General features: G+C 44.0%; 1 protein-coding gene and 2 pseudogenes across 5 annotated transcripts in view; 2 read left to right on the top strand and 1 right to left on the bottom strand.

The window, feature by feature from the left end:
- The window catches only part of PAM (peptidylglycine alpha-amidating monooxygenase), a 265,389-nt gene that overhangs the window by 219,989 nt on the left and 24,996 nt on the right, over positions 1 to 20,404 (bottom strand). The window lies entirely within an intron of this gene.
- Positions 1,261 to 1,380, top strand: LOC134951209 (5S ribosomal RNA; annotated as a pseudogene).
- LOC134936837 (5S ribosomal RNA) lies at positions 1,628 to 1,747 on the top strand (annotated as a pseudogene).

Raw genomic sequence — 20,404 nt, 5'->3', positions numbered from 1 at the left:
AGCGCTGAATTAGCGCGTCCTTTCTACACCAGGATCTGCGACAAAACAGGAAGAGATCTTGTTCAAGCCAAATGCATATGTTATCGATAACTGCATCTCACTGCCTTAACAATGTTCTACCAAACAGAAAAGTAAGCTTTTACTAGTGCTTTCACATGTCACACACCCTGAAATACTGGAGGACAAGTAATGATATAAATCAAAACACAAACGAAATACAAAAACATTTTTTGATATGATTTCTATTTCACGTTAATCTCTATTTGCTAAACATAAAAATGTATTTTCTCCTTTTACCCACCATTTTAGATGTAGAAATCACATGTTCTTTTCTCCCTTTTTAAATAAACAAAATTGTAGTGAAACTGCTAATTTCACCAAGTTAGTTCTTAGTGCATCTCTTTACTGATACAGCCCCTACGGGTCTCAAAGGATGCTGATCTGTAACACTATTTATGAAGAAAAAATTCTTTCCTTCTCACTTTTCTCCAAAACATAACACCATTTCTATATAGCGTTATATATAGGAGAGGGCAGAGAATATCAATATCTCCTTCTGCTTTCTCCCACAGTGCACCTGTGCTCCACATGAGCTCATCTCTCTGGTATCACCACAGGGGACATAGATAGACAGACTATGAAACGGATATGCTACAAAAAGGAGCAATATCAAAAAAGCATTTTATCCATTTATCTTTAAATAGGTCCCTAAACAATAAACAGAATTTTAACGCTTGTGTGTATGTATCTAAAAACAGAAGGACTGTGGGTAGAGGAGATTATGGAGAAAAGAAACAATAGAGTTCCATCACCAGGATTGGATGAAGTAAAGCTGAAAATGCAGACAAAACTCAAAAAATCCAGTTTTGGCTGCATTCCCATAAATACCAGCTTGGGCCCAGTAGACAACCTGATAGCCTTTGGCCTTCATTCCACATTCTCCCCAAGAGGGATCCAGTCAGATCCTACTCAGTTGTCCCCTGTGGTATGTTTGTCAAACCCAGAAGTCCCTTTTATCACAAAGGACAGCTCTTAAAGAGAGAGCTGTCCTTTGTGATTTTAATTGCATAAAAAGGTACACTTTTTCTGTGGTTGATATGTCACAGGGTGACCAAGCCAGGTGGCTGCACATAATCTCATTTTATTGTTGACCATTGTACCATATATATATATATATATATATATATATATATATACAAATCTTTAATTTCTATCAGTTACAATTTATAAACCTGGATGACTCAAGAGGGTGAGTACAATATTTGCGGTCATACCTCACTGGAGATGCCCAATCTCTTCTGACCTTGGAAGATAAGCAGTGAAAGGCCGGGCTAGTAATAGGATGGGTGACCACCTTTGAACACCCTAGTACTGCAACAAACTGATTCCCCTATAGTGTCACCTGCACCTAAATTATTGGGTACTTGGTTTTCATAAGAATATTAAAAAATTGGTTTGCAACGGTGAAAGGCAAGTCCTAATTGTGGACGTTGTGTGGTCTCAAAAAACGTTTTTCCACATAACAGGCCGTCACCCATGCCTGTATTTCATTTGTGGCTGTTATGTCACATGGTGACTAAACCAGGTGGCTGCATATACCTGGGTGACTCAAAAGGGTGAGTACAATATTTGCGGTCATACCTCACTGGAGATGCCCAATCTCTTCTGACCTTGGAAGCTAAGCAGTGAAAGGCCGGGTTAGTACTAGGATGGGAGACCACCTCTGAACACCCTGGTACTGCAATAAATTGACTCCCCTACACAGTGTCACCTATACATATACTATTGGGTACTCGATTCTCACATGACCAATGATTTAATTCTTTGCATTTATAATAATCCACAATGGATATCTGCTGAACAAATGATGGTCATATATTACATGAGTCTCAATGTGCAATGTTTAATTAATTCTGTTACCACAGCTATTAATTTCCGGCAACTGGTAGATTGTGATATGGATATCACGTGTTATTTATAATCTTTTTCATATTTTCGCAAAGCTTCTATACTCTTACGCAGATACTCCTCAAATCTTATTTTATGAGTTACCTAATAAAAATGGTTTTATCAGTATCAATAAATTACATTGCCACCCTCTGAATTAGAGTGCTCCCAAAAAAGAGTCTACTTTCCAACACTTCTTTGTTTTGTTTTTTTCTTGACCATAAAAAGGTACACACCAGCGTTATTAACTGCAATGTGTACACGATAAGTGGAGGGATGCATCATATTCGCCATGCAATGTGTAGTACAGCCCGCTTTAGTGAAGTCTGATAACAAGAATGTTTTAGGCAGTCTCATAATCTCAAGCTATTTATATTTACATCAGACAAATGTAAAAAGGGAAAGAAAATGAAATTAGGTTAACTGGACTTTAGGACACCTTATTAAAGCATCCAATCAACAAATGTCACTATACAGTAGTCTATAAGATTACCAGTTACAAGAGTCAAATATTTTTCTTATTTACTTGCTAAATGTAAGCTCTGCAGTATAAAAATCATGACACAAGATTACCAGAACTCTTTTTATATAGAAAATCCTCATCTTTAATCTAATGTATTTTTCCATTTTCCTGAGAAAGCCCGCTCTACTGAAGTCACTGACTTTATTTGTATGCGCTTATGCTTCATTTTCATACTGTATGCTTCATATAGCTATAACAAATCCGTTTTCCCCGTCACACCAGACATAGCAGTCACAGTTATGACATGAGCTCCCATGTAATAGATGAGCTGAATTTTAATATGAATCACTGCCTTCATTAAAGCTTATTTATTATTATTATTTAATGCAGTATATAGGAGAAAAACTTACACTAAACCAGAGGAACCATACATTTCCTATTATTGCTTAACGTGCATTAAATAGATGAAATCTGAATTACTAATTGGCTACGGTGGTCCAGTGCACTCACTCTAGATTAATGACATGTGAGGAAAAGAAACAGAAAAGATGCCCAATGCTAGAACTTTCTCAAGCGACTGGGACTGTTTGGTGCAACTGCAGCAAAGATATGAGGCCATATCCGCAACATAGAATTTCACGGCAGATAAGAACCACTTGGGCCATCTAGTCTGGCCCTTATAAATATCCTTTCGGTAACCTCAACCCCTAGTTGATCCTTAGTTCTTTGTAAGGCTATTCATATGTCTATCCAAAGCGTGTTTAAATTGTTCCACTGTCTTAGCCTCTACCACCTCTGATGGGAGGCTATTCCACTTACTCACTACGCTTTCTGTGAAGTCATTTTTCTTTAAATTGGAATGAAACTCTGTGGTCTTTTTCTGTAACCCATCCTGTGGTCATATTCTGTAGCCCATTCACTTCAACGTTCAATGTGTTGTACACCGAGATGCTCTACTGCATACTGTAGCACTGTTATTATTTAAGTTACTGTCACCTTCTGGCCAGTGTTCTGTTATCTTGCTCAACAAGGTATTTTTGCCCGCAGAACGGTCATTGGATATTTTTTTGTTTTGCACACCATTTTCTGTAACGTATAGAGATTGTTGTCCAAAAAAATTCAGAGCGATCAGCAGTTTCTGAGATACTTAAACCACCCCATCTGTCATCAATCATTTTTCATTCTATGGTCAAATATACCTTGATCACATTACTTCCCAATGTCTGTATGCTCTTATGCATTGAGCGGCTGCCACATGATAAGCTGATTCAGATGTTTGCATTAATGAGCAGCTGCACCCAACAAAGCCACCACTGAGTGTACGTTACAGCAGTGGCAACACATGCCGGGTGCGGTGGGTGCAGCCTGCACCCGGGTGTCACCCTCAGAAAGGGGTGATACCAAAGTGCCGGCTCTTCTGCAGTAACAGGAGCGGAGTGCTGCAGTGCGATATTCACCTGCAGCACTCTGCTTCTGTCGCACATGAAGAGCCGTCACTGCACTCAGCCCTGTTTCCGGGGGAAGCCAGCATCTCCGGGGATGCTGGACACACCCCCGGAGTGGAGAAATGGAGATCCCGCCCCATTTTTTAGGCCACGACCCCTTTTTGGGGCGGCCACCCGGGGAGTGCAGTGCCGAGTGCGCACCAGTTGTCACCTCTGCGTTACAGGTCTTACATTTATTGTATGGGTTGGATTCAGTTAATTGAGCATTTTCCAGATCATTACAGTAGAGGATTTCTGCTCCTATGCTGTGAGCAGAAATCAGCGAATGGGAGTGAATGCTTAATGGAATCTGTCCCTAGGTGAGCCTGCTTTCCAATAGTTTTATACTGTCCACAACCCAGCCTTATGCAAAGCCTGCACCTGTTCGAAAGCAGCAATATATGTAACTAAAGCTACAGCTTATTTCAGTGTCTTTATATTTCTTTATGTATGTGGGCAGTGGTGGATGCACAAAGTGACTGTGCTGTTTAATAGGTGACGCTTGTATATCTGTGTGTAACCGAGTCTCTGAATCTCTATAGGAAGTGCTACAATGTAGCAGCCACAACTTTTTTCCAAGTTCTATTCTGCTCTGTATACACTCAGTTACTCACAATATACAAGTGTCATATCAAATTAATCAGTACAGTCTCCCCATGTGTCCTAGTTGCATTGCGACTAAGATGCATTTTCGGGGGGGGGGGGACGACGACCCTCAACGCTAGCAGAGTTGCACGGGACCTGGTGGCTCACTCACACCAGACATCTCGCACCGCATGGCGTATTGAGGCTAGTTGTAGGAGGACATATCTGTAAGAACAAGAAACTAAAGCTATAGTGGGCACAGGACAAACATGGACAATTGAGCATTGAAAAAAAAAAAACGGGTCTTGGTCAGACAAATCTCCAATACTACCGAGACATGCAGATAGTACGGTCAGAACTTGGTGGATCCATGGACTACCTTGTGTCAACTGCAGGATATGTAAGGAATGAGGCCTGACTAGTCTTTAGTAAAGCAAAGTAATTACAAAAAACAAAATTAAAACAGTTGCTTAAGACATTGAGAAGAGTTCACCGTTTGGTGATGCTACCAAAATCTCTTGTAGAAACAGACTACAGTGGTTTGCTGAGAGCGAAAAAAAACTAAAAAAAACTTTTTGGGGAGCACTCTTAAATCCAGTCATCTACATATTAGAAAGAATTGATGAAATAATAAAAAGTAAAATCTAACTTTTAATAATCTGCCCTGAAAATTGCTGAATATGCACAAAGAAATTGTAAGCAGTCCTAATTAGTAGGACAAATATTTGGCCTCGTGAAGACATTTTTTAGCAAACGTGAAATATCGTGATTGCCTTGTCAACATATAAAGATTCAAGATATCTGTGAAGGGTGAAAATATAAACTCAAATATATGGAATCACTGATGGACCTTTTAATAGGTTCAAAGACCATGACAAAATAAAAGTAGTCCAAGTTCCCACAAATTGCTGGTCACATGCTATACAAGTCCTGCTGTTAATAGTGTGGTTGCCAATTATTCAAATGAATTACTGTATATGAAACATACTTGTTTAAGAGAGGTAAGGGATAGGATAAAATAGGATAGGATAGGAAGGAAGGACCCACTGCTGCTTTCTGTGCTAGGAGGGCTAGGGTCCTGTTGCATTAAAGCATACCTCCCAACATGACCCTCTCCTGGAGGGACACAATGCTCTGCTTCTGGACTTTTCTCTTCATTTGTGATTGCCATCATCTGTTTTAAACAGGTTAATAGATAAGAAAGGTGTTTTAGCACAGGTGATGGCAATCATAAATTAAGAGGGAAGTCCAGGAGAAGAGCATGCTGTCCCTCCTGGAGAGGGTCATGTTGGGAGGTATGATTAAAGCATTGCAAAACCCAACACCCTATCCTTTCACATGAGAGCGTGTTGGAAAAGAATGAAAGTAGCGAATAGTCAAGGATGTTGAATTAAAGTCAATATTGTGAAGCGTATCTTATCACGTCTGCTGACTTATGGTTTACTGGTGAATTGGACCACGGATGAGAGAGTGATATAAATACCAGTCTGAATAGAATCTAGATGAGCAAACTTCTGCTGTCTGTACACTAGCATATGTGACTACAGATAAATCGGTGCCGTTTTTTGGGTCTTTCGCTCTCAGCAAACCACTGTAGTTTGTGTCAACTGCTCAGGTTTGGTGGTGTTGGTGTAAATGTGTAGGGGAATGTTTCCTTGGTACACATCAGGCTCTTATATGGCAAATGAGTATCTGTTACATGACACAGCCCATATGATGAAACAGGCTGAGTGTCCTTTATCCAAAATACCACATTTTTGGGTCCCCTACTGAGATAATAACATATATGTCATTATCTCAGTAGGGGAAACAAAAATGTGGGATTTTTAATTTTGGATAAGGGATACTCATTCGGTACACATTAATTATTTACAACAAACCAACATGATTAGACTAGACCAAGAGAACGTTCCCCAAGTCAGCAAAATGTCATGTTTTGGGGCTTGCCAACCAGCTGCTCTGATTGTGTGCATGTGCATCTACTGCCTGCTTCTCTGAAGACAGCCATGTCCATGCAGTGTACATCTACACAGGTACTGAATATACTGCTTCTCTCACAGTAAATGGCTGCTAGCACACTAATAGGTAGAAGGGCTGGAACTGTCCACCAATCAGACTGAAAGAAGGAGACAGAGGGGGAGAGAAAAAGATGTGAGAAATTTAACAGGGCCAATTTTTATATGTCTCTTAACAGCATTCTTACTATAGATTTCACAGGACATTGTCCTGTCCCTGGCTCTACCAGAATGCTTTTATAGAACTATGAGAGGACAATGGGGGTGATTCCGAGTTGTTCGCTCGCTAGCTGCTTTTAGCAGCATTGCACACGCTAAGCCGCCGCCTACTGGGAGTGAATCTTAGCTTAGTAGAAGTGCGAACGAAAGATTAGCAGAATTGCGAATAGAAATTTCTTAGCAGTTTCTGAGTAGCTCCAGACTTACTCAGCCATTGCGACCAGCTCAGTCCTTTTCATTCCTGGTTTGACGTCACAAACACACCCAGCGTTTGCCCAACCACTCCCCCGTTTCTCCAGCCACTCCTGCGTTTTGCAACTCGAACGCCTGCGTTTTTCCGCACACTCCCATAAAACAGACAGTTTCCGCCCAGAAACACCCACTTCCTGTCAATCACACTACGATCAGCACAGCGATGAAAAAGCTTCGTTATGCCGTGAGTAAAATACCTAACTTTTGTGTAAAATAACTAAGCGCATGCACGCTGCGAACCTTGCGCATGCGCAGTAAGCGACTAATCGCAGTATAGCGAAAATCGGCAACGAGCGAACAACTCGGAATGACCCCCAATAAGTATTAGTGAGCATTTGTTTATTTTGGAACCTGTTTTGTTTATTGAAACATAGAACCTGATGGCAGATAATCACTTGGCCCATCTAGTCTGCCCTAAAACACATGTAACACACACACACATTTTGGTTAAAAAAAATGTTTTCTCTGGATCTAATGAACCTACCAGTATATTTTTGGATTGTGGGAAGGAACTGGTGAACCCGGTGGAAACCCGCACAAATACGGGGAAAATATACTAACTCCACACAATTAGGGCCATGGTGGGAATCAAACCCATGACCTCAGTGCTGTGAGGCAGTAATGCTAACCATTACACCATCTTGCCCTGCCACTTCAAAACTGAGTGCCCAAAAATGTCCTTGTTAGGACTACAAATTGTTTACAGCGAGATAGTATAAACAAACTGACATTGAAAAGGCTTCTTCAGTGCAAATAAGAGCTTGATGTGAGAGGAGTTTGCAGAACTTACAACATTGTCCATGTATAGAGCAAAACAAACTATGGTGTCTTTCTAGAGTTCTCTGCATTATTTCATCAGCCCTGTATGGTTTGTATATTGTTTTGCAAAGTTGGTGGAAATGCATTTCTAGATAAAACAAAATACCATTTCTAATATGCTGCCTACAGTGTACACAGTAGATGTGGTCAGTTTAAGGGGAATATTCATGAGAATATAGGGAAAACCCGACACCAATAAGGGCTCATTCACATGAGCAGTCTTTCACTGTGCTCCAAACGGAGATTATAATACAATCACTGGTAAAATAGCAATAGATCCTTTCATCTCCATACTTTAAAGCAGGGATGGGGAAACTTCGGCCCTCAAGCTGTTGTTGAACTACACATACCAGTATGCCTTGCTACAGTTTTGCTATATGGTCATGCTAAAACTGTTGTAGAGCATGCTGGGATGTGTAGTTCAACAACAACTGGAGGGCTGAAGGTTCCCCATCCCAGCTTTAAACCAACACGGACCGCAGTGATCGATGTGGTGTGGAGATTTCCATGAGATGTCTTGGTCACCAATAAGCCACATATATTACTGTCGTCCGTGAGAACAGCAGGGGCAGCGCAGAGTGGAGATCAATAGAGTTCTACATCTACTACAAGGCCTTACGTGAGCTTACAGGTAATTCTTATTTTTCTAAAGTGTAATAGCTGTGTCTAAGTGCAAGCTAAAGCACTAGGTAAAATGTTGGAGCTTTATAAAAGTATAATAACTGTACCAGCAGATGAAATGCTAAATTGCTGGATTTTGCTTATACTTTTTTTTATTTTTTTATTTAAATCAGGTTTGTGACCAAACCCTTGTAGCTCTCCTCCCTGGTCAACTTGTGGCAGGAATCTAAAGGGCCATACACACTGGTCGATTTCTCTGAAAGATATGAACAGTATCGTTCATAAACGAACGATAAATCGTTCATATCTTTCAGTGTGAATGCTTCAACGATGAGCGTCCTGGCGCTCGTTCATTGTTGGTCTCCCATCGTTTGAACATGCAGGTCGATATGGATGACCTGCATGGGCGGGAATGGGGCCAGGTGACGTGGGGAGTTTAAAAAAAAACAAAAAACAACTTTCACTCCCCTTGTCACCCGCACCTGTGGCGGGTCGCCCGTCTGGCACCTCGGCAGCAGATCGCAGAGTGTGTATGGGGCTTTAATAGTGACTATAGTTTGGGGAGGACATGCCTTTAAAAGCTGCAAGCAGGTAAGATCAGTTAAAAAGCAAACACAGTGATCATGTTACATTTCAAACTGAATACATTCTCCGTAGGTCTGGCCACAAAGGGAACACGTTGGTGATAATTGGCCAGTATAATATGTATGTGTAATGGACCTTACCCATCTACACAGATTACATCTTGCAGTAGCTAGAGTAGCATTAATAAAGTCTATTTTCTTAATGTGGTCGCATCCATCTTGCACCCCAGTTTTCACTTAATTTGTTTTCGTTCTTTACAGACTTATGGTAGAGCATTAATATTCATTCATTTTACAGAGATTAGGATGGGGGGGGGGGGGGGGGGGTTTACATAGTTAAACAGCAGGGAGCAGTGGTCTGCTTTCTGTCAACATTAAGTGGATACAACAGTGTTGTTCTCTATGTGTTATTACCTCTATATAAACTATTATCCTGTGTATGTGGACTGAACTCAGATAGTGCTATGCATCTAATAGTCATGCAGAGCATCAATCCTATAACCGTATCAACGTCAGAAAGTATATCGTCACCTAGCTTAGTTAACTCAAGCAATGGATAGGGAATTTGGCACTGGTGTTTGTTTTTTATAAACAAGTCTACTAATAGATTATATGCAGATTTTAATAAAGGTTGATTACGGTCGTATAATACTAGAATACTGTGTAAATTGTTGACTTTTCTTTGAATTGTAAATTAGTAACTATGGTCTGTTCGGCATAGATACTAGAATTCTCTCTTTGATATAGCGGGCATTAAAGGGTTCTGTGTACTTTATACAGGACACTAAAGGTGGAAATTCAATTAGCAGAGGTAAATTACCGCAAGTGAAAAAGGGTGGTAGCACTATTCAATTCCAGCCCCTTTTTTACCCTTGATATCAGCCATTAACACACAGAATCCACAGATGTGTTTTAACAGGGTGGTGGCACCCCCTAGTTATTGGGGATTTTTTTTTTTGCATCTGTTCAGAGGCGTAAAAAAATCCCTAATAAGTACTACAGATGGACTCACTTCTGGGCTAACTGAATAGCCCCAGGGGATCAATTAGCCCATGGTGAATTACTGCGGCTAACTGAATTCCCCCCTTAAAACTGTACGTTGTATAGAGATTACTGTAATGTTCGGTTTATCATATAATATTATTTACTAGAAGGCTCTCTGTATTGCAGGGGGTCAATAAAAGTCTATCTGCATTTCAGGGGGTCAATAAAAGTCTCTGCATTGCAGGGGGCCAATAAAAGGTTCTCTGCATTGCAGGGGGCCAATAAAAGGTTCTCTGCATTGCAGGGGGCCAATAAAAGGCTCTCTGCATTGCAGGGGGCCAATAAAAGGCTCTCTGCATTGCAGGGGGGCAATAAAAGGCCCTCTGCATTGCAGGGGGGCAATAAAAGGCCCTCTGCATTGCAGGGGGGGGGGGGGGGGGCAATAAAAGGCCCTCTGCAGCTCTCTGCATTGCAGGGGGCCAATAAAAGGCTCTGCATTGCAGGGGGCCAATAAAAGGCTCTCTGCATTGCAGGGGGCCAATAAAAGGCTCTCTGCATTGCAGGGGGCCAATAAAAGGCTCTCTGCATTGCAGGGGGCCAATAAAAGGCTCTCTGCATTGCAGGGGGCCAATAAAAGGCTCTCTGCATTGTAGGGGGCCAATAAAAGGCTCTCTGCATCTCTATATTGCAGGGGATCTACATTAGACAAGCCACACCTGCACGATTTGTCATGCCAATTTTTCCAGTTACGTGTACTGGTAGATAAGTATGGGCCATTCGCTTGCATTTGCCTCCATGGGCTAACCATGAGGGCCAACCTGCTGACCAACTTCACAGTGCAGTACTTTTTTTTTTTGTACAATCGATTTTTATTAAAGATTTTCTAAGACGTAAACAATAAAGAAGAACACAGACATATTCAAATTTAGAAACATTGATACAAATAAAGTATGTAGGCACAGATCTAAATGTAAAAATGCTCAGTGCAAGGATAGCAAGCCAGCAGAGAAGTAAAGAACCTTCAAAGGCAGCATCAGCTAAGTGGGCTGGCAGATAGAGCGCAACATCTAAGGAGCGGGAGATACTGTAATGCAATATCGTAGCGGCCATGGTGTGCCTGCTGTGGACTGCACTGTACGTCAACAATAAAATGTGTTCTTTATAATAAGAAATATAAAAACTAAAAGAGAACCAGGGAAAGGTTGAGGAAAGAAGCAAGGAAAAGTGGGAAGGAAGAAAAGGAGAGAAGGGGACAAGAGAAAGTAAGAGGTACCACTTATTGAGGTATACAATCAGAGCTACAGGGATATTAACTGCTATCCAAGGGAGTGTCTAAGTAGGCCTGGGAGGTCTTGTATTCAAACCAAGGGAGCCAAGTAGAATCGAATTCACTAGACTTGCCTATCGATGAGAGAAACTAGTCTTCCATTCTCATAAAATAGTCCAGTTTAGCAAACCATGCACATAGCCGGGATTACAGCACGTGCTGCGTTGCTGAGATGACGCAGTAATGAGTGTTTGTATTGGGACACTGGAGTATTAGAGTGATTAATAAGCCAAAATGCAGGGTTAGAGGGAATCTGAATCTTAATAATGTTCTGAGAAATGAGCATAACCTCCCGCCAAAATGGTTGGATCATGGAGCAAGTCCACCAAATGTGTAAGAGGGAGCCAGTTGTGGAGGAGCAACGCCAGCAGTGAGCTGGCGAGGAGGGATACATAGCTTGGAGGAGGGAGGGGTGTCTATACCACCTTGTCACAACTTTGTATTGTGTCTCCCGGACCTGGACACAGACAGAGCTCAAATTAGTTTTTAAGAAAATTCTTTCCCAATCTCTAGGTGATAAGGAAATGCCCAAGTCCCTCTCCCAGGCCACAGCAAAGGGCGGGGTATCGACAGGTCGGGAATGGCAAACAATTTTATATAGCGTGGAAATAGTGTGGGTTGGGTCTAAGGTCGCAACGCAAAGCCTCTCAAATAGGGTCAACTCCCTGGTGGCGCTGTGAAGTCTAGCATTAGATGTCAAGAAGTGCCTTATTTGTAGAAACTTCCAAAAGTCCTGTTGGGGAATGTCCCACCTCGCCCTCAAGTCCGCAAACTGTTTGACTCCAGTTGCTGACACCATCTGGCCGACCCTGAACAATCCTGTTATAGCCCATTGTGAAAAGTGGGCGGGGTTAACACCCGGTGTAAAATCAGGGTTGGCCAGGAGGGATGTCAAGGGGCCGAATTTAGATGAGATGTAGGGAAGACTCCGTAGTGTTTTCCAGGCGGCTAGCGTGGGAGTAATAGTGGGGTGGGGTAGGAGTAACCTCGGAAAGGAGGGGAGCCAAGGGAATATTTCAGGGAATTGCTGCACGTACAGGCACTCCAATACCACCCATTGTTTGAGCTCACGACTTATCGTCCAGTCTATAATTCTACTTAGAAGAACGGCATGGTAATAATGTTTTATATCAGGGAGTTTGAGGCCGCCATTTTCGATTGATTTAGTCAAGTGGGAGCGTTTAAGTCTAGGTCTCCTCCGTTGCCAGATAAACTGTTGGATCAATCGCGATATGGATCGGAACCAGGACTCTGGGATGCGTATCGGGAGGGCCTGCATTGCATACAATAGTTTAGGAAGGGTATTCATCTTAACTATATTTATCCTCCCAAACCAAGATAAAAATGTCATATTCTATCTAGAGTAGTCATTGCGAATTGTTTGCAAGAGAGGCAAATAATTTAACAGGAACAGCTGGGACTCACTAGCAGACAGCTTAACACCAAGATATGTTATATGAGAAGATCGCCATGAAAAGGGGAAAGAACGTTTAAGGTCCACTACGGACTCTGCAGGGGTGGAAATATTAAGAGCGCTAGATTTAGAGTAATTAATTTTGAAGTTGGAAAGTTGTCCAAAGAGGTCGAGCTCATTCATCAGGTGCGGTAAGGAGTCAGTAGGGTGGGATACTATGGCTAAGAGGTCGTCGGCAAACAGTGCTAATTTGTACTCTCCGTCTCCCACGACAAAACCCTTGATGTCATGATTAGCTCGTATAGCTCTAGCTAGCGCTTCAATACAGAGCACAAAGATCAATGGAGATAATGGGCAGCCTTGCCTAGTGCCGTTGCTTATGGTGAATGGTTCAGATAGGGTGCCATTTACGCGTACCTTTGCAGTCGGAGAGTCATAGAGGGCTAGTATCCAAGTAAGTGCGTTGGGACCTAAGCCAATGTGCTCTAAAATTGATTTCATAAATTTCCAACTGACCCTATCAAATGCCTTTTCGGCATCAGTAGAGAGTAGGATAGTGGGAGTAGAACTGTGGGAAGCTAAGTGGATGAGGTTAAGAATTTTGGTCGTATTGTCTTTAGCCTCTCGGCCCATAACAAAACCAACCTGGTCATTGTGACCTAAGAGAGGGATCAGCGTCTTTAATCTATTGGCCAGAATCTTTGCGTAGATCTTAAGATCCACATTCAGGAGGGAAATGGGCCTATAACTGGAGCAAACCGAAGGGTCTTTGCCCTGTTTCGGTATCCCCGAGACATGGGCCTCCAGAGAGTCACGGGAAAAATGAGAGCCAGATGAAATTGAGTTAAATGCTCTAAGGAGTAGGGGAATCAGTCTATCCTTAAACACCTTGTAGTATGCAATTGTAAAACCGTCAGGGCCAGGGCTTTTTCCTGACGGCATAGAGGAAATGGCTTGATCCAATTCTTGGGCAGTGAAAGGGGCTTCTAGCAAGTTAAGTTTCGAGGGCGGGAGGACGGGATACTCTATGGACCGCAGATAGTCCCTTATTTTTTGCAGTGAAAGGTGGGAGTCTGCACCTGGGGTGGCACTTTCTAAGTTATAGAGCAAGGCGTAAAACCGTGCAAAGCAAGTGCCAATCTCAGGTGATTTAAATTTGGGGACTCCCCTGGCATCCTTCACAGAGCTAATAATCGCCTGTGTTATTCGTGGCAATATAATTGTCTACAGCCTTTTCTAAGGCATCTTTACAAAGTGTGACGTAGAGAAGAGACTCATTGAGTCTCCAGGTCCATTGTTTATGGGGACTGTGAGGGAGCTCCAAAGTCAATGTCACCGGAGCGTGATCCGACCAGGTGATAGAGCCAATAGTGGCATCTATGAGAAGCGGGAGGTGTCTATGGCTAAGGAACAAGTAATCTATACGGGAATAACCCCGGTGGGGGTGTGAATAGAAGGAATAATCACGTCCCGAGGGGTTGAGGGTCCTCCAGGAGTCAGCTAGTTGTTGTGTATGAAGTAAATGTTTGACATGGCGATATTTAGATGCAACAAATCTAGAGGTTTGGGATGATGCGTCAGTACTGGGGTCCAATGTCCAGTTGAAGTTCCCACCCAGAACAGTAATGCCTTGGAACAGAGAGTCTAATCTCGGGAGATGGGAATTGAAAAAAGATAATTGGGCCTGGTTTGGGGCGTACATCACTGCAAAAGTGAACAGTTGTTCAAAGAGTTTACAAGTCAAGAGGTGGAGCCTACCCGGCACCACCCTACGTGTGGATACATCAGAAATGCGTAAATCCTTGGAGAAAATCATGGCCACTCCTTTGGACTTGCTACCTGGGCTATTGCTGTAGTATGCTGTGGGGAAGTAGCGATTGGTAAGAGAGGGATTACGAATTCCAACCTTAAAATGGGTCTCTTGTACTAACGCGACCTCTGCCCTCTCAGACCTCAGTAAACGTAAAAGGCTAGATATCTTCTCCGGTGTGTTAAGACCACGCGCGTTAAGGGAGAGCACTTTAATCCTCCCAGGGGTGCTCATGGTGGAGTGAAATAGAGCGAATTTCCATAAACCTGAAAGTGGAAGGAGAGACAAGGGGGAGGAAGAAGAGTAGGCGTGGAAAAAGAGACAAAGAAAAAGGAATTACAACAACAATGTAATAACATCAGAAAAAAAACCGCAGAAGAGAGACTGAACCGTATTACTTTCAGCCTCCCCACCGGCATTGAGCCAAAGGCGGGTTCAATGGGGGGAACAGAAGTGAACCGCGCCAGGAACCATGCTAAAAAAACAATGCCCGAAACTGACACAAAAAGAAAGGAAAAAATTCTGCAATAACAGGACTAGACGGCGGGCTGCAAGGGCAGTAGAACAATCCACAACCCCCGCCTCCAACCGGCCAGCCCAAGTAAGCAAACTAGCTAGTTAGTAACAACGTCCCTCAACAGTCAGGAATTTAACAAAAAGCGTATGCAGGAACTCTTATAGAGGAGAAAATACCCTCCAACACTATAGTAGTAGCATGAGTCTCTTGAAATAAGCAAAAACAATAACACTAAACAGAGGAGTCCTCAGAGCAAAGCAGACTTGGAGGGGGAAGTAGTCGGCTGGATTCTCTTCTTGGCGCCTCGTACCTCGTGCCACGGTTGTAGGTCAGTAGCCCTTGCAGGGAGAGGGACATCAGGGAGAGAGAACTCCCAATCTGGAATGTCTAATGGAGGTAGACCTAGTGAAGAGCAGAACGAGGAGAGGTCTGCATGAGAGGACAGGGTGAACCCTTTTCCAGAGGAACAAGCCTGGAGATTAAAGGGGAAACCCCATCGATACCGCAGCTGACGTTTCCGCAGTTCGTCTGTTAGGGGTCTCAAGGATTTCCGTTGCTGGAGTGTGTACCAGGAAAGATCCTGATAGAGGCTTATATCGGAGCCGTTGAAATCAATTTCGGCCAGTTGAAGGGCTTTGGACATGATTTCCTCTTTCTGGGAGAAATAATGAAGCCGGCAAATGACGTCTCGAGGCCTGTCGGTGGAGAGGCCTCTCGGTCTGAGGGCTCTGTCAAAAGTGATAACGTTGTCTGAATCTTTATTCAAGAGTTCGTTAAATATCTTGGTCAGGGCATCCACTAACCCAGACTGTGAAACGTCTTCCGGGAGACCACGAATGCGGATATTATTCCGTCTGCCTCTGTTGTCGATATCCGTCATTCTAGACTGTAAGGCACGGATTTCCTTGGATTGAGCAAAGATGGAGTCTCTCAACAAGGACATACAGGAGACATTGGCCTCTTGGTCTTCTTCCAGATTCACTAAGCGATCAGACAGGTGAGAGATTTCGCTTTTAATGGAGGCGAGCTCATTCCTAATGGTGTCTTGAAGGTCTTGCTTAGTAGGGAGTGACTTCATGAAGGTCAGAATTTCCCGGAGGTCCCGGCCTCCCGCCGTTACAGGGTCAGCCATGTCATCAGCCGGATTTGAGATCGAGGAGGCAGAGGGAGACGTCGGGGGGCGGGGTGAGGAACGGCTCTCCATCTGTGGGGGTGTCGTTGGATGAAGGAAAGGTCTCAGGTCTTTTTGAGACCTCATACTCCAGAGAGATAGCAAGGAGGGCGTTTGCAATAAGCTCAAGATGTGTCAGAATCAAGAAGATGCACAGCATGGCTCCCAGGGAGCGGTCACTCCCCGCGGCCTGGTCTCAGGCGATCATCAGGTGGCTTCACGCAGAATAATGGAGGACGAGTGCACAAGGTCTTGCATCACTGCGTGGAGCAGCAACGCCGGTAGCCCGTGGCAAAGCTACAGGGAGCACTGAAGGAGGGGGCGTCAATTGGTGGAGGGATACAACGAGAGAGGCAGAGGGCCTCTTCAGAGGGGAGAGAGGGATACGGAGTAGGCACTCTGAGTGGGATTCATCTGGCGGGGAGGAGATCTGCGTAGCACTCCCAGGAGGCCCACCGGCCCGACACAGGGCGCACCGCGAGGACACCAGTGAATCACACCCGCGCAGTCCCAGATAGGGCCGTTACAGTGCCCGGTATAAGCAGTGTGCAGGGCTGAGTGCAACCATGGGCTGCGGCTGATGGTCCCTTATGAGAACGATTTCCGCTCCAGGGGGCGAGGAGGGGCCGTGCAGGGTGCGTTGGGGGTTAATAGGGCATCAGGTGGAGTCGTCCAGAGTACGGGGCTACAACCCCAGGGGACGGCAACACGTGGACAGAGGACAGAGGGCCGCTGCGGGTCTGGCGGCCTATCTGCAGCAGGTGAGAGAGCGCTCTGACAGGAGGTAATGGCTGTTGTAGCAGCAGCAGCAGCAGCAGCAGATAATCACACTATCTTAGGTAGGCTGGGGAGAAAAGGCAATGCAGCTCTCATAGATAGCGATCTAGGACAGTCACAAGTATGAGGCCTGAAGCAGCAGGTGTATGAAAGGTCCCTCAGCTGAGGGGTTACCTGGGTGGTGCAAAGATGTCACAGTGTGTATGCAATCAGGAGTTTCCAGCACGGGCACAAGGGTCTCAGCAGGGAACAGCTGGTCCAGTGACAAGGGTGAGTGAGGCAGTATGTATCCCAACCTCGGGACTCCCGGAGCTCCCTCCAGGCAGGCCCGGAAATGTAGGCCCCGGTCCCGGGGAGTGAATAGGCCGCAGTGCAGCGGGTCTGCCGGTGTTGGCGGCCGCGTCCGCGGCGTCTCCGTCAGGCACGCCGCGGGTAGATGTCTCCGTCAGGGGTGCCGGGGGGGCAGAGGCTTAGCGGTATACAGCGGGTCCGGCGGTGCGGGCGGCCGCGTCAGCGGTATCCCCGTCAGATGCACCGCGGACCGCAATGCAAGTTGACGTCTCTGCCGGGGGTGCCAGGGGTGTGGAAGCCCAGCGGTATGCAGCGGGTCTGGTGTTGCCGGCGGTATCCCCGTCAGATGCGCCTCGTGAGCATCCACGGGATTCAGGCCCACCGGTTCTCTCCCTGGGCAGGCCTGAAAATCGAGATCACGGCCTCGGAGTGGTGGTGGGCCACAACCTGCAGGAGTGCTATACAGCACTCCCCGGCTCCGCGGCGCCGACCTATCCACAGCGGGGGATAAATAAAGGTGAGAGGGGGGTGGATGGGGCAAAAGGGTTGGGAGGAGAGGGCAGGAAGAGTAATTTTTATGAAGAAGGTGCTGGAGCTCGGGAATATTGCTTCCACTCTCCTCTGCCGTCAGGCCACGCCCCGTGCAGTACTTTTTATTCTATATACAGTAATAAATGCAATTCTCACCGTCTATTCTTTTTATATGGCATGGGCTTTATAAGTACTGTACTAAAAAAATGAAAACCCTAAAACAAAATATATATAGCTGAGCTTAGTAACCATGTCTTTCTAAGGACTGTAACTCCAAGGTCCACCAAGACCGATCTGTGCATGTCATGTTCAGATGTACCTATTCAGGTAAGTGTATCTGTTATATAATCGAACATGCTCGCAAAGAGATGCTAGAGGCTTTTGAAAGTGACCTTTCAAATGCCAGTCATTTACTAGACAGAAAGCATAAAACATGCAGGAAAACTATAGGGAATTTGGATGCATGTTATATGGAATGACTGCAACATGATCTGTGTAAGGATACAAAACATCTTGTTGGGTTTCAGAGTGAGTTTTGCAGCAACAATACAAGCCAGAAATACAAAGTGACATCTACTCACATGGTCTAGATTTGATGGCAACAGCACTAATCACAATAAAATCTGAATAATTCACATGGTATAAACAAATAGCTTAGGAAAGAAATGGAATAACTAGGGAGACAGGAAAAATAACAAATCAGCCAGGAAACAAAATACCACATAAAACGAGAGCCATCTAAACTTTTACATGATTGAACATTCCAATAAACTAATGATTTATTAGAGTGTATTATTACTTAGTCATACATTCTTCCACATCAAACAATTGCGGCAAAGCAGATTGAAACTGAGAATTGCTGTTGCCTGTTCATTTCTAAAATGCCAGTAGTCTTAAAACATGTGTTTTCCCAATATAGCAGAGTCCAAGATAAAAAGAAGTTTGTTATAGTTAGTAGCAGTGGTGGATTTTACCTAGGGGCTGCCGAACTGCACTTGCCCAGTAAAATCAGTCACCTCCAGGAAGCCAATTGAAGTCCGCAAACCGGCAGGGACATTCCATGGAAGGCACTATCAGCTAATCAGACGCAGAATAGGACAGTTCCAGAGGGAGGTATTTTCTTTCCCTGGGACTGCTTACACAGACTCCAATTAACAGAAACCATGTTTTCCATGCAAGCCATTCCCCTGCCTTTCCGTCGGTCATACACAGCTTCCAGGGGCTGCAGCCAATGCAGTACCTAGAATCCAGTGCTTGTGCATATGTGCTGTTCTGCCAGTGTTTGTGTGTATCGGTAGTGGATATGGAAGGCACTAAAGCACAGGCAGACCCCCTCATCATAATGGGTAGGAGCCAACACTGGTTATTAGGAAGAGCTACTCAGGGCTAGGCTGCCCAGATTCACTGCTTGTCCACTATGCTCCCCCACATACAGCAATCTGAAGCTGTGTGCTTCACCAATGCCGGTCATCTAGACAGTGTAAATGCAGACAGAGCTCCGCAGTACTAAAGCAACAAGTACCTATGTCCTGGCCAAAATAAGACAAACTAAGGATTTCCCAAGGCATAGTCCACATGATATCTAAGGCTCTCTAGAAGTCAAATGGGATAGGCCTTTACCAATTTTATACCTAAACTACACATAACTCAATTTCCTTTGGTGAAGTTAACCAAAAAAGTCATGCCACACATCATACAAATTAGGTTGAGCCCCTGACTGGGATATTTAAGGTTATGCATTTTTGTGCCCTTACTACTGCAGTTCCATTTTAGTTTTCTTTGATCAGAGAGACCAAGAAGAAATATTGCATCATAGCTTAACTTGCTTTAAAGATGGTGGCTTTTTCCCTGGATAACTGCTTCCCTTCTAACATGGTAGACATCCTTTGTCTCCTCTAAGTAGCAAAAAGGTGGCGGTGCTATAATGGAATGTCCTACATTACCTCATTGTTACACAAACACCATGAACTGTTAACTCTAAGTTAAAACACAGATGTGTCCTCATACATCTAGCCACAATACGCCACATAGAGCCATATGCCTGGCAGGAGTGAGCCGCCAGGTCCCGTGCAACTCTCCTAGCATCGGGCTTCTTTTTTTGCCAAAAATACGTCTTAGTCGCACCACGATGCGACTAGAAAGCACTAGCAGACTGTGCCGATATGCGACACTTGTATATTTTGTGTGACTGAGTCTGTATATGGAACACAAAAGAACATATATTGGGAAAAAGCTGAGGCTGTTACATTGTAGCACGTACTACAGGTTGAGTATCCCTTATCCAAAATGCTTGGGACCAGAGGTATTTTGGATATGGGATTTTTCCGTATTTTGGAATAATTGCATACCATAATGAGATATCATGGTGATGGGACCTAAATCTAAGCACAGAATGCATTTATGTTTCATATACACCTTATACACACCGCCTGAAGGTCATTTTAGCCAATATTTTTTATAACTTTGTACATTAAACAAAGTGTGTCTACATTCACACAATTCATTCATGTTTCATATACCCCCTATACACACAGCCTGAAGGTCATTTAATACAATATTTTTAATAACTTTGTGTATTAAACAAAGTTTGTGT

The sequence above is a fragment of the Pseudophryne corroboree genome, chromosome 1 (genome assembly GCF_028390025.1).
Source record: "Pseudophryne corroboree isolate aPseCor3 chromosome 1, aPseCor3.hap2, whole genome shotgun sequence".
NCBI lineage: Eukaryota > Metazoa > Chordata > Amphibia > Anura > Myobatrachidae > Pseudophryne > Pseudophryne corroboree.
This window is presented reverse-complemented; position numbering and strand designations above follow the sequence as displayed.